At 33.6% G+C, this 12,833-nt stretch overlaps 1 protein-coding gene across 3 annotated transcripts in view; it reads right to left on the bottom strand.

The window, feature by feature from the left end:
- Window positions 1-10,473: 10,473 nt before the first annotated feature.
- Window positions 10,474-12,833, bottom strand: part of GRIA2 (glutamate ionotropic receptor AMPA type subunit 2) — a 165,813-nt gene continuing 163,453 nt past the window's right edge. For all 3 annotated transcript variants that reach the window (XM_030312849.1, XM_030312850.1, XM_030312851.1), the window contains one exon: window positions 10,474-12,833. This exon is cut by the window's right edge and continues 287 nt beyond it. The gene's annotated coding sequence lies outside the window, so the exon portion shown is untranslated.

Genomic DNA, 12,833 nt, shown 5'->3' on the forward strand with positions numbered 1-12,833 from the left:
TGAATGAATATAGCCAGAAAGACTATTCCCATGGAAACTGTAATTGGGGAAGGTGTGATGTCAATGCAGCTCCTTATACCTGTGACCAAATATTTAATTTACAGAAAATCTAAACTACTTCTTTTCTTTTTAAAATGTTTTTAAAAAGTTTATTTATTTTGAGAGAGCAAGAGAGTGGGGGAGGGACAGAAAGAGAGGGTGAGGGAGAGAGAGAGAGAGAGAGAGAGAGAGAGAGAGAGAGAGAAGATCCCAAGCAGGCTCCACGCTGTCAGCACAGAGCCTGATGCAAGGTTCTATGTCATGAACCTTGAGATCATGACCTGAACCAAACTCAAGAGCCAGAAGCTTAACTGACTGAGCTACCCATGTGCCCCTAAACTACATCTTTTCTTTCCTAGTTATCATTTCTGATAATATTTTGTTCCTTTTCGTTGATTAAGTACAGGTTAGTTCTGCAAATATGGATAATGGGTTGCATAATAACAGCTGACATCATCTCTGACACCAAAAAAATGGACCCAATTATTAAAAGCCAGTAAACATGTTTTGAGCAATTATTAATTCAAATTTAGTTGCCTCAATTCAGCTTTTGAGATTCTCCTTGACTTTGAACATGGATATGTCTTTTTCATGGATTATTATGGCCTAAATTCTGTGTTCTAATGGCAAAGACAATTACTATCTGAGGAAAGAGACAGAGGGCAAGAGACTGAGGATGGCAGTGGTGTTGGAGTACCTGGTGGAAGGCTTGAGGAACAGACTGGAAGATCACAATATACTCTAACAGTCAAACCCTCTTAATGTGCTTATGCTTTTAAAACTTTCTTAAAAAAATTTTTTAAATGTTTATTTACTTTTGAGAGAGAGAGAGAGAGACAGAGCATGAGCGGGGGAGGTACAGAGAGAGGGAGACACAGAATCTGAAGCTGGCTCCAGGCTCTGAGCTGTCAGCACAGAGCCCCATGCAGGGCTGGAACTCATGGACCGTGAGATCATGACCTAAGCCGAAGTCGGAGGTGTGACCAACTGAGCCACCCAGTGCCCCTAAATATTTTTTATCATGAGATCTTTCTAGAAGTTCCTCCAGGAGTTCATATTGCCAGAAATATATTTCATTTGAAATTCTCTTCGCTGAAGTCAGCTTGAGAGAGATAGTAGAAATCATCTCTGTTCAAAAACTTAACTGAGGTATTTTTACTACCAAAAGGAAAGGTGCAACGAATCATTTGATCATTGTGAGAATAAAAAGGAAAAATTCATTGAGAGTTCATGCATGGATTTATTGAGATTCATTTCAATCAAATCTATTGCACAAGTATCTAGTCTAGGGTAAACAAAACATGGCTTTGGAGAAGTGCATGCCAAAGTCATTTTCTGATCTGAACAGGTCAGTGAGGTCATGGCTCTAACCACACGAATGAGCCCTGGCTGGGCAAGAGAGCAGCAGGATACCCACAGAGATCAGGGGCTGGTGGTGAACATCTGAATCCGGTAGTTCTGGTTCTGACACTTCCTAGCTTCCAGAACATGGGGACATTTCTTAACTTCTTCATTAGTCACACCCGTAAGCATGGATGCTATCTAACAGGATTGCTCTAAGGAGCAAATGGATGTCACTTGGCTCAAGCAAGCACCACGTTCTGGAAAGGGGGCAGTATGGCGCTTGCTGTTGGGTAACTCCTTTTTTTTAAATTTTTTTTTAACGTTTATTTATTTTTGAGACAGAGAGAGACAGAGCATGAACGGGGGAGGGGCAGAGAAAGAGGGAGACACAGAATCTGAAACAGGCTCCAGGCTCCGCGCTGTCAGCACAGAGCCGCTGTTGGGTAACTCCTAAGCGAAATACTTCAGGAGCTATAAAGCAGTGGAGGGTAGAAAGAGTGTGCTGATGCTGGTAAGCGAGAGAGAGATCATTCTAGTCTATCTGCCTTAGTGTGCTATAATCCAGGCTTATCTGTCATTTTCCTTCTTGCAAGATTTGCACCAATTCCTCTGCCTGAAATGCTCTTCATGCAACATACTCTCTCCTTTGCCAAAACTCCCACTTGTCCTGTAAGTCTCAGCTCAGATATCATTTTTCCCTAGGAGGCCTGCCAGAGCCCACTCAAACTAGATTAGGCCCATCTTGTCCCCATGGTACATTCTTTTTCATAACACAGCTGGTCTTGTGACTACTTCTGCAAAATCTCTTATTGGTCACACAGAAAGTTCTAAAGGGCAAGGACTCTGTTAACCATCAGAGTATAATACAAATGCCTCTCACATGAGTGGATGCTCAGTACATGTTTGTTGGGTGAGTTATCAAGTAATTTTAATCCACATCTCTGAATAATTAGGAATATAAAAAGGAGACAGCAGAGGGATGAAACATATGTAGGGGGCAAGTAAAGAAATTTAAAGAACATCTTGAACAGTTGGCTTTTTCATAGAAGATGGGTGAAACATAACTGCTAAAAGTGCCATGTATTATCATATGGTATACAGCCTGTCATATAATACATGTTCAATACTCATTGAGTAAATAAATGTATAATAAACGAATACATATATAGTTAACATGAGCCCTCTGGGACTCTGATATAAGACATTCTAGATGTGATTATAACACAAGGAACAACACTTAACTGTTAATATGAAATGGATTATAATTTCAGGAATGAAAACATAAAAGATTGTTGGGGGATCTTTTTTTTCTATTGCATTTACAGTTATTCAAAATGCCTTGGTTCGTATTTATCTCTGTTCATAGATACGAATTGTGAGGGGGGAAAGAGTGACTTGAAAAGAGTTTCTCCTACATTTACAAAAACAGTGAAAATATTACGGTTTTTTTTCTATGTGTAAAAAGGTTCACATTTACCTAAGTAACCTAAGGGCCAAATGTAACCAAAAGAGAGTTACTGGAGAAAGGAACAATTTTCATTGGAAAGATAAAGTCAGTTTTGAATCTGTTCAGACCAAAATGCCTATGGGAATTTCTAGCTCTAGTGGAGGCTGGGGCAAGTTATAGAATCTCTTTTTACCCTATATAATAGTATCAGACTCATATTATTCCTGTATTAAAAGCATAGTTGTACGTGAAATGTTTAAAACAGTGACTGGCAACTGATATTCAAAGGATATCAGTCATTACTTTAACAACAGTAGTGATATTAGTACTAAAGAGTCTACTAGAAAGTGGAATACATAGGCCTAGAACTGAGGAAAGAGATCAGGGTTATCCACACACATTTGGGAAAACTCAGTACAGAGGTAAGGATCAAATCTATAATGAAAAAAAAAGGGTTTCCTAGAGAGAGAGAGAGAATCATTTGAGAAAAGTTGAGATAGAAGGGAAAACGTCTCCCGGGAATATTTATTTTCACATTGTAGATAGTAAGGGCTTATTCAGCGAAGGAGCTAAGAAGAAATTGAAACAGTGCGGTCCTTTTTAAAAAGAAGCCATTATAAAGACTGCTAATCAAAATACATTTCTATTGAGTTAGAAGATAGTCTCAGGACTGGTCATAAAATATGACTTAAAATAAAACATTATATAAAAACAATGTGTGTAAAAAAGTTTCTTTGGAGAAGGGGATGATTTATGTTGAACTTTGCCTCCATTTTCTTAGCGATTCTGCTCTGACTCCAAATTCAGCAGACCAAAAGCTAATGTGATGTACCCTCTCTGGATGACAGTTTAGGAATTCTCTATTACTACTGGAGTGTATCTGTCAGGGATCTCTAGCCTGACTTATTATAGTAGTTTTTCTGACTACGCAAACCATTATCCCATGGGAACTGCACTATGTACCCTTTTCTCCACATCATTATATATCCAGTGAAGTTTGAGTACTCAATATGCATCTAAGCTCTGGATATTTGTCTGGCTGTTTGGTGAGTCTAACCCTTAATTATTTTTTTCTCTTAATTCATTTTAAAAAATTTTTTAGAATACATTTTTGGTCACTTCGCATCATATTGTGACCTGGATGTTCCCATGTGAGGGTTACAGGCGCTAATTCTGAAACCATCATGCTCTGATACAAAACCTGTTTCTACCTCTTACCAGCTACATGACTTTGAATTATCTGACCTCTCTGTGTCTTTGTGCCTCAGATTCCTTATTTGTAAAACCAGGGTTATGACAGTAGTATGCACTTCGTTGTATGATGCCTTGCACATAATATGTGTGTTGTGAGTATAAACTATCATTATTTTGAAGAGGTATTAAGTACTCAAGGAGGAATGAGACATATTTATTTCCTGCCTTCAGGAAGGTCACACATAATAAGGAAGTAAATCTTTAAACAAATCACTGAAAATATAGCATCATTGCTGTACCAGAGCAATGCTTACTAGGTACAGCATTTGAACACACAGAGAACTTCATCAGCTTTTGTGGAAGCTCCACGCTCGGTGTTTCAAGAAAGGACATTTTTCACACGCTACTTGAGAGGTTACTAGGCTTATGCCAAATTATGTATTTTCGTAGAATCGTATTAGTAAGGAAGGAGAACTAAAAAGGCAGTCATTACATGGATGCTTGTGAATGAGAGGTGGCCGATTAAATAGGGTACATTATGGAAAACGAAGATGAAACAGAAAAAGTGAAAATAGTAAATCATGGTTGTGTTCAGGCACAAAAATAAATTTTATGCCTTAAAATGTTTTCTTGTTTTGGCATTGTATTGGGAAAGGCAGCATGTTAATAGGCACAATGTGATAATGTGTGAGTAATGAATGTAAACCTGAGAATCAAACAGGAAAATGGTTTGAAATTTACACACTGCCATAAAGTAATACTAAATTTTTGTATACAGAAGTTTTGTATAAACTACAAACCCAGATATTAGTATTTTATAATCGAAGAGCTAAAAAAATCACTATAAACATATTTAAATAAACATTAAAATGTATATTTGACATTATATACTCAAATCTATGATTTTAACCACTGTAAATTTTTTCTTGCAAAATGTTTTCACACTTTCTGGAAGCAAGGTAATATGTAATAATGGCAAGTTTTGTTTGCATTTATAATTCCACCTTTTCCAAAAATGATCTTAGGTTAGACAGCCAATAAGCAAAGATGGGCATGTATATTTCTTTACCAATTGTTAGACTAGATGATTATGTTTTTCTCATAAATATTTAAGACATCAAGAAAAATAAATGTAAGTGCTTACTTTAAATAACATGTATAATAACATTTCAAATTGTATTTTCATTGTCATTCTGGACCTCCGGCCAGTTTTATGCCATCTATTCCAATCAGAGTATGAAAAGTTTCTGGATATAAATTCAACACAAAAGTGCATCCTAATTCAAAAGTTACACCATTAATTATGGGGAAAAAAATGTCTTTCTTGTCAGAGCACTCCAACTCTTCTGATACATACGTGTTAGAGAACTAAAGAGATCCCATCTGGCAAAAGAAGTGGGGGCGGGGGGAGGAGATAGGGCTGGAATCAGGAATCCACCCTGGCTATAGTCCTGACTTATCCTTTCCCAGCTATATACAGTTGGGCAATGACTTAAACTTTTTATGCCTGGAAGATAATCGTGACACTGAAAATTATATTGGTAGCTAATTATCCTTTGATGTTGGAAACAGTTATTCAGATAGCTGGGATATACACTTTTTCCTACCTCCAGAAAACCATTTCCAGATACTGAAGCGCAATTTTATTGCCCGTATATTGTTGTTGTTGTATTGTGTTTTGATGAAAATGCTAAAGGTGACACGGTGTAAATATGACTCCAACTTCTTTCCTGTGTGGAGATGATTTGACAGCTAATTATGAAGTACAAATCTTGGAAACTCACTTTTGAAGAATCAAATACTTTCTGATGCCTTTCAAATAAAAATATTTTAAGGTCTAATTTTTGTGCTTGAGTTTAGTTACCTTTGATTCTTATATGTCTTACCTAAATAGTTGCTTAATTTTTTAAAACCCCTTTAAAAGCTTTATAATAATTTACTCGAATTCATTTAACATTTTTTGAGTCAAAAAACTCAGAAGGAATGTCAACAATGTTACAAATAATTAGCAGAATAAGTGCTACAGAGGATGTCGAATCTTTTTAATACACACGTGAACATACATACGCACAGAAACATAAACAACATTAAATAAAAATGAACAGAGACATGTTTATCTCTTTAACACAAATAGCTGACAAGATAATGCACATAAAACAGACTTGAAAGGCTTTTAAGATACAGACTAAATATAGTTATAAATCTGGAATGCATTTTAATTTAAAATGAATCCCAAATAAAGATGACAGCTTCACACTGCTTATCCATATTAACCCTCACTGAGAACTAAGGCACATATTTGCAAGAAGACTATGTAAAGACAGATATGTGGTCTATGATTTCAGAATCACGTACAATTAACTGTTACATATGATTGTAACTCATGACGTAGACTTCAGTATAATTGTCCTCTGATCAGCTGAGATAACAAGCCAAATCAAATTTAATTTGGGGAGGGAGGGAAACACTACAGATATCCATTTTCATAAGTATTTTAAGAACCTTGCAAATCATTTTTATGAGTCTGTTTCCTTTTAAATCTGTAAATATTTACACAAAAGTGTTTTTAGATATGGTTCAAATATATCAATAGCATATAATTATAATAAGCACAGGATTTTTTTTTTTCTAGTGCAAATTTCTTGACCGTAGAATTTTGGGGGTAAAATGTGATTTTTACATAAAAAAGCTCTAAATTACATTATAATGAATCAAAAAAAGAAGGAAATGGAAAATATGCCCAGGTTAACCTATAATTGATTTTAGTTTTGATTCTTACCAAATGGACTTTCTTACCTATAAATAATGGATGATAATTAAAATAGCACGGCTATGATGTATACATTCTTAAATGTAAAATATACTTTTCTTTGGTTTAGGAAACACAACAAAAGTACAAATTCCTTCAAAATTGCTTTCCATATGAAATAAAATATCCTCATTTAATTTAGGTGTGATTTAATGTGAATGTTTAAATAAAATTTTATAGATAAAAAAGAGTGACTTTCATTTAAAAAAATTTCCATGAACGAATTCTCAATTGGCAGGCTCATAGTTAAGAAATTACCAGCTTGTTTTAAAAATATTTTTTCTTTAATTTTTGTTGTTGTTTGAATGTAAGATACTGTTTAGCTGCTGACCAAAATATGTTGAGTGATATTTGAATTAAATTCTTATCCAAATAAATAGATTCTAGACACGTAAGCTATGCAGATGGCAACAATTTAAAATTACCAAACTGTGCAGTTTGTTAATGGATTTAATTTGACTCTTTGAAAATACAGATAGAGATACTGATTAGATGCCAAATAAATTTACAGACAAGCACAATTTACACAATCTCAGATTTTTTTGAGAGAGAGAAAAATATGTGTCCATATTTACAGAAGTTGTTGATGAATGTTATCAAATATGTGCTCTTAATTAAAGTTTCAATGCCTTGAATTAAAAATTGTTGGGACAGAAATATATAACTCTTAAATGTCACAGAGTTATCCATATACTCACAATAGCATTTCTAAGTGAGTGGGATCAAAGAATTTCATGCTTTAAAGAAAATATAATACTTAATCCTCAGAATAGAGGTTTCAACTTTAGCCCTTACCTTAAGTTGATATTTATTCAAGATACATTCAATAAATGTTTTTTTTTTTAGATAGAATAAATGAGCAACTGAATGGATGAAAAGGCACAACACTGCTTTTCTAATATTTTGAGATGAGGAACCAAATTTGAAACTAAATGTCAAAAACTGTTTCTGCATTAAAAGGCACTCTAATGCACACAACATTTTTTAAAGATGACACAATGTTTCATTATGTTTTAAATAATCCTATTAAGTTTCCTTGTATCATTGCCATGAGATAGTCCTAGTATCCATATACTCCAGTTGAGAAGACAGAGACAAAGGGAGGCGTGAAACAAGGAGAGATAAAGCTAGAATCCTGGTTTTGACTCCCTCCCAAGTGCTTAATCCACTCCCCCACATTCCAATTTACAATAAAATGAAATTGGCACATTAACCTGAAAGGAAAAAAAAAAAGAAAGAAAAATGACCAAATTCATTCAGTGAATTCAGGCATATCCAATGAAGTAACAGTGAGTTTATGCTTATCTGAAAAGGAATTTGGTTCTGAAATAGCAAAGTTGACTTATACCTAGTGAGGAAAAAAGGCAATTAAAGAATAGTCTGGAAGTGCTTGAGAGTGGAATTAAAATACAGAATTGGCTTGTGCTCATTGTGAAGTGACTTTAAAAAGAGATTCTGATGAGCAAACATATTAAAAATAGAGCTCTCACTCTTCCTGCTCCATCGAAGAGCCTCCCACTTCCTACAGAAATTCTATAAATTGTGCAGCTCTTTAAGTACATGGAGGAATAGAACACATTCGCAATTATTGGGTAGAATATGTGAGTCATGCAGAAATAGAGCTTAGCAGGAAATTTTTATTTCAATGGACAAATTCTTAGTTATTTATTACAGTTATTAAGAAGACTCTGAAACTGTCAGACCTGTCTTTGATAAAATGAACTGTGTTCCAAGTGCCCTCCCAACAAAATCTCTCATGAAAGACAGACCAGAAATAGATGGGATACCATGGAGAAAAAGCAAAAGGCAAGATGAATGAAACTAAACAACGCGATACCATTTGAAGTATAATATATGAAAAATGGCAGTTGTACTTAAGGGCAGGAAGAGAATGTAAAATGGTAAAGCAAGAAGGAAATGAATAGAGACAGGATATAAAATGCATACACAAATTCTTATGATCCAGATTTACTCCAGGCACTTCCCCGCTCGCACTGGATATGAGGTCATTTGTGTTCATTTCTGTGCTTGAATATCATATTTATATAAATATGTTTGAACCTTCACGTACTTAGAGTGCCATTCGCTATGAGCTGTTGTTATTTTAAAACATAGAAATACAGAAGGTATTATTTATTGATAGAACCTATTCTAATTTCTAGTGTCATAATCTAGCAAAGCAATACATTAAGAGAATGAACCCCTTTTTTTAAAATAAAATTTGATACAATTTTCACAAACCTTCTAAAATATCCCGATTTCCATTAAGAACATCATGATGATTCATTTATACTTACCCATCTTTCATGTTGGTGATTAAAAAAAAAAAAAAAACAAACCAGTTTAAAATTATTCTACTTTTAAATATATATTTGCCTCATTCTTCTATTTCCTTTAATAAGCTTATTTTGAGTTCATGTAAAATTTGTGAAACCTAACAAACTCCAGAGTTCATGGATAAACCACAAATTACCAACTAAAATTGATAATACAGAGAATTTATGCAACTAATTCAATCAAAACACCTACTTATTTCATTCAAATTAGAGGTAAATGGAATATTTGTCTGAATTACACTTCATTTTACAAAACAGACCAGAGGCTCTCAAAATGCAATAGATAATAAAATTCTACCCAGATGCAAACAGGTTTACCCAGAGATACATTTCAAGGTACAGGCGATTCTTGACTTATTTGTTTAAATTTACTAGATCCCTAACTCTTGAATGTGATGAGATAGGGGACAGAAAGAAGGGGAGAAAACACATTGTATTCTATTCTAATTAGTTTCAATAAGTGTTCTTTTTTAATGGTATTGTCAAAGTGTTGTACTGAAATGATCCTGTAGGGTTATTTTACATTGTTAACGCTTCTCTGCATTTGCTTAACTTACTACCATGACCACTAAAATATTTAGGGTATCTGCAGAGTGGAAAGTAAAGAGGACTGTATTTTTAAGCAGATGCATTTGCATACTCATCCATTAAACATTAAATACATTAAAACCCACAAAGTTTCTAAAAGGCATTTGAATGTGCAATTTTGAGGAACTAAAATGTCTTAATAATTTTATAATTTACCTAAAAGGGACTGCCTAAATACTAAAATGATCACCTTTGTAAAAAGACCTAATCAGAACTGTGAAAGTTTTAGTTTCTCTTTCGTATTCTCCGAAAAACAATAAATGAGCAAGCACACTTTCTGCAGCCTGGAAGCCTGGAAATGTGTTACCTTGTGGAATATTTAAAGCAAGTTACCATTCTGGCCCTTTCATATGACTATAAAAGCAACTGAGCTCACAACACACCGTGCAATGGCGGATGATAGCAATGTATGGCATTATATCTACCATAAAATGAGAAATGTAATTGATTCACTCATATTTCTACATATGCCCAAAGCATTTAATGACTGCAGGTTTGGAATACTGACAATGTTAATCATTTTAGTTAAAAAACAGGTTATTTCTACTCTGTTCCATTTGTACTTAGTTGACGTGTGAACTGAGCAAAGGTGTCCTTGTTCAATAGAAATAGCCAAGTTTGGGAATACGCTTAGATATATATATATCTTTTTTTTGATTTCTCAGTATTATTAGTTTGAAGAACTATGAGGTTAAATAAATAAATAAATAAAGATCTTTGCCTTTTGTAAGAACATGTTTTATGTATGATTGAAGTTTTTACAACACTCCGAAAAAGCCATCCGATGTTAGATTTAAAAATAAAATCAAAAGCATTTTCTGACATAGTACACATGAAAAATTGGAAATTCCAATATCTTCAATAGAAGTTGTAGAAAGTGTATGTCTCCTTGGAGTCTGACACCCACTTAACACAGCAGAAAATAAGGTACTATACTGTAAACAAAAAGTACAGTAAAGGACAGTTGGAAATTTACATAAGAATAGTTCATAAACATTTTGGTCTTTCCATAACAGTTTTTATATAAAATGAATAAAAAAACCTTTAGACAGCTGTCATCACTCTTGTTTGACCACTTTTCACTTATATGCACACGGACATATTTATATAGCAATATATTGATGCACCGTTACATGGATATTAAACTATGATTACTGCTTTGTAACTGAGATGTGCATTATCCAATCAACATTATCCATAGTTGAAATACTCTTACATTATGTATTCTTGTCATGTTGGATCTAGAAAAACATGAAAATATAACTTTACATTATTTCAATTATTTACATTAGTTCAAGCTTGACAGAGAAAAATTGATAAGCTACAATTTTTAGAAGAGTAGGCCCAGAGGTACAATAAATAGCATTGATTGTATAGAGTCATCTTTTTCATTTTTAAAAACTCATTTTAGGTACAATATGGAAACAATTAGTCTGCAATTTGGTCATTCTAGCACGTATTAGTAAAACTTAAAATGCACCTCCAACATTCCTGATGAGGAGAAATGCACAAAAATATCGTACTCTCTACGGATTTGTGATCAGGGATGACTAAATTTGGTGAAGAACATCATGATACCACATGCCCCCACGTTCCATGGTAGGGGCTGTTGTTTAATCCTACATCATCTTTCCCTTCTGTGGAACATAATCAATAAAAATGTTTTCAAGGCACTTAGTAAGATACCAAGTGCTACACAAAGGCTTACTTGCAGAAATAAGTAATTATTTTAATAAAAAAATATTAAAAATAACTATTGGATGGTAACAATTGTTTAAAACCCTAAATTAATTTTATTGGGAGGGGGGAGCTTTAATAGAAACAAATGGCCTTTGATGAAGGGAAAGAGAGCTCCTTTAAATTTTTTGATTAGAGAAATAGAAGCTCTTTAGTCAAAAGTTACAGAAACGTGATGTTTTGTCCCCATTGCGCATATTAAAATAGCCATTCCACTTGAGGGATAAGAATAAATACAATATATTAGGGTTGTTTTTATTGATGGCGATGGGAAGAAACTACATTGTAGGTGATTCAGAAGTGCTTAAATTATTCATAATATATAAGCTTTATAACAGCTCTTCTAAATTTGAAAACAAAAACTTAGATTTAGCTTATGGAATTTGATCGATTGGCAACTATTTAAAAAGCTACTTTCTAGGCATTCCTAACTTCATTTACAACTAATACTTCTCTTCTGCAAGCTCAAACATTTTAAAATGGATCCTCACATATTCTGATATTTGCTGTTTAATATTAGCTTTTTAAATCTATTAGCATTTATCTACATAGATTAAATGCTTTATGTTAAATATTTCTTTACATATAGTAAGACATACTAAAAACAGATTCAGATATTGTTTTGGGACAAGTTTATACCCTAGAAACCACCTGGCCTTCTTAAAAAGGGCAATTTTCTCTGGGAACCTAGCAATTTGATAATGTCTTTAAACTCATTTGTTTTATGACCAAACTGTAGCTAAGCAAAATTAATTGGACCAGTTGCAAATAAAACAATAGAAAAATGTTTATTTCAAATGTCAAGCATTGCCAAGTAATTTTATATTAACACCAAATGTTAAAGAATAGGATACATTAAAGTTTTAACAACAATATTAAATTACAAGATTTGAATCTTCTCTTTGTTCTTTCCTTAGCATTTACATATTTGGCTTTGAAAAATACGGAACTGATACCTAAAGCCTTTATAATCACTTCCCACTCAGTTTAATCATTACTTTGTCTTATCCAACCAATATGGAAGCAAATTTATTTAAAAGCCAGTTTTTTTTTTGAAAATACCTAAAAATATTTTTTTTTAATTTTAAATGTTTTTTTTTCTTTTTCTTATAAAACATGTCACATCTTGATGCAGTTGATGTCAAGTGTGCTTAAGTCATTATGAATCAAGAGACTAACAATAGTGGCTGCAGAAACGGGTTTGTTGTCTGTACAAAGACTTCAGTTAAATTATAGTACTTCCATGTTAGCTGTGCATGTCCACCAAACTTCATCTGGAACTGGAGTAGAAAAGGATGTTGTGTTTTTAAGTAACCATTCCTTACAATTCAAGATGAAT

Source organism: Lynx canadensis, chromosome B1 (assembly GCF_007474595.2).
Source record: "Lynx canadensis isolate LIC74 chromosome B1, mLynCan4.pri.v2, whole genome shotgun sequence".
Taxonomy (NCBI): Eukaryota; Metazoa; Chordata; class Mammalia; order Carnivora; family Felidae; genus Lynx; species Lynx canadensis.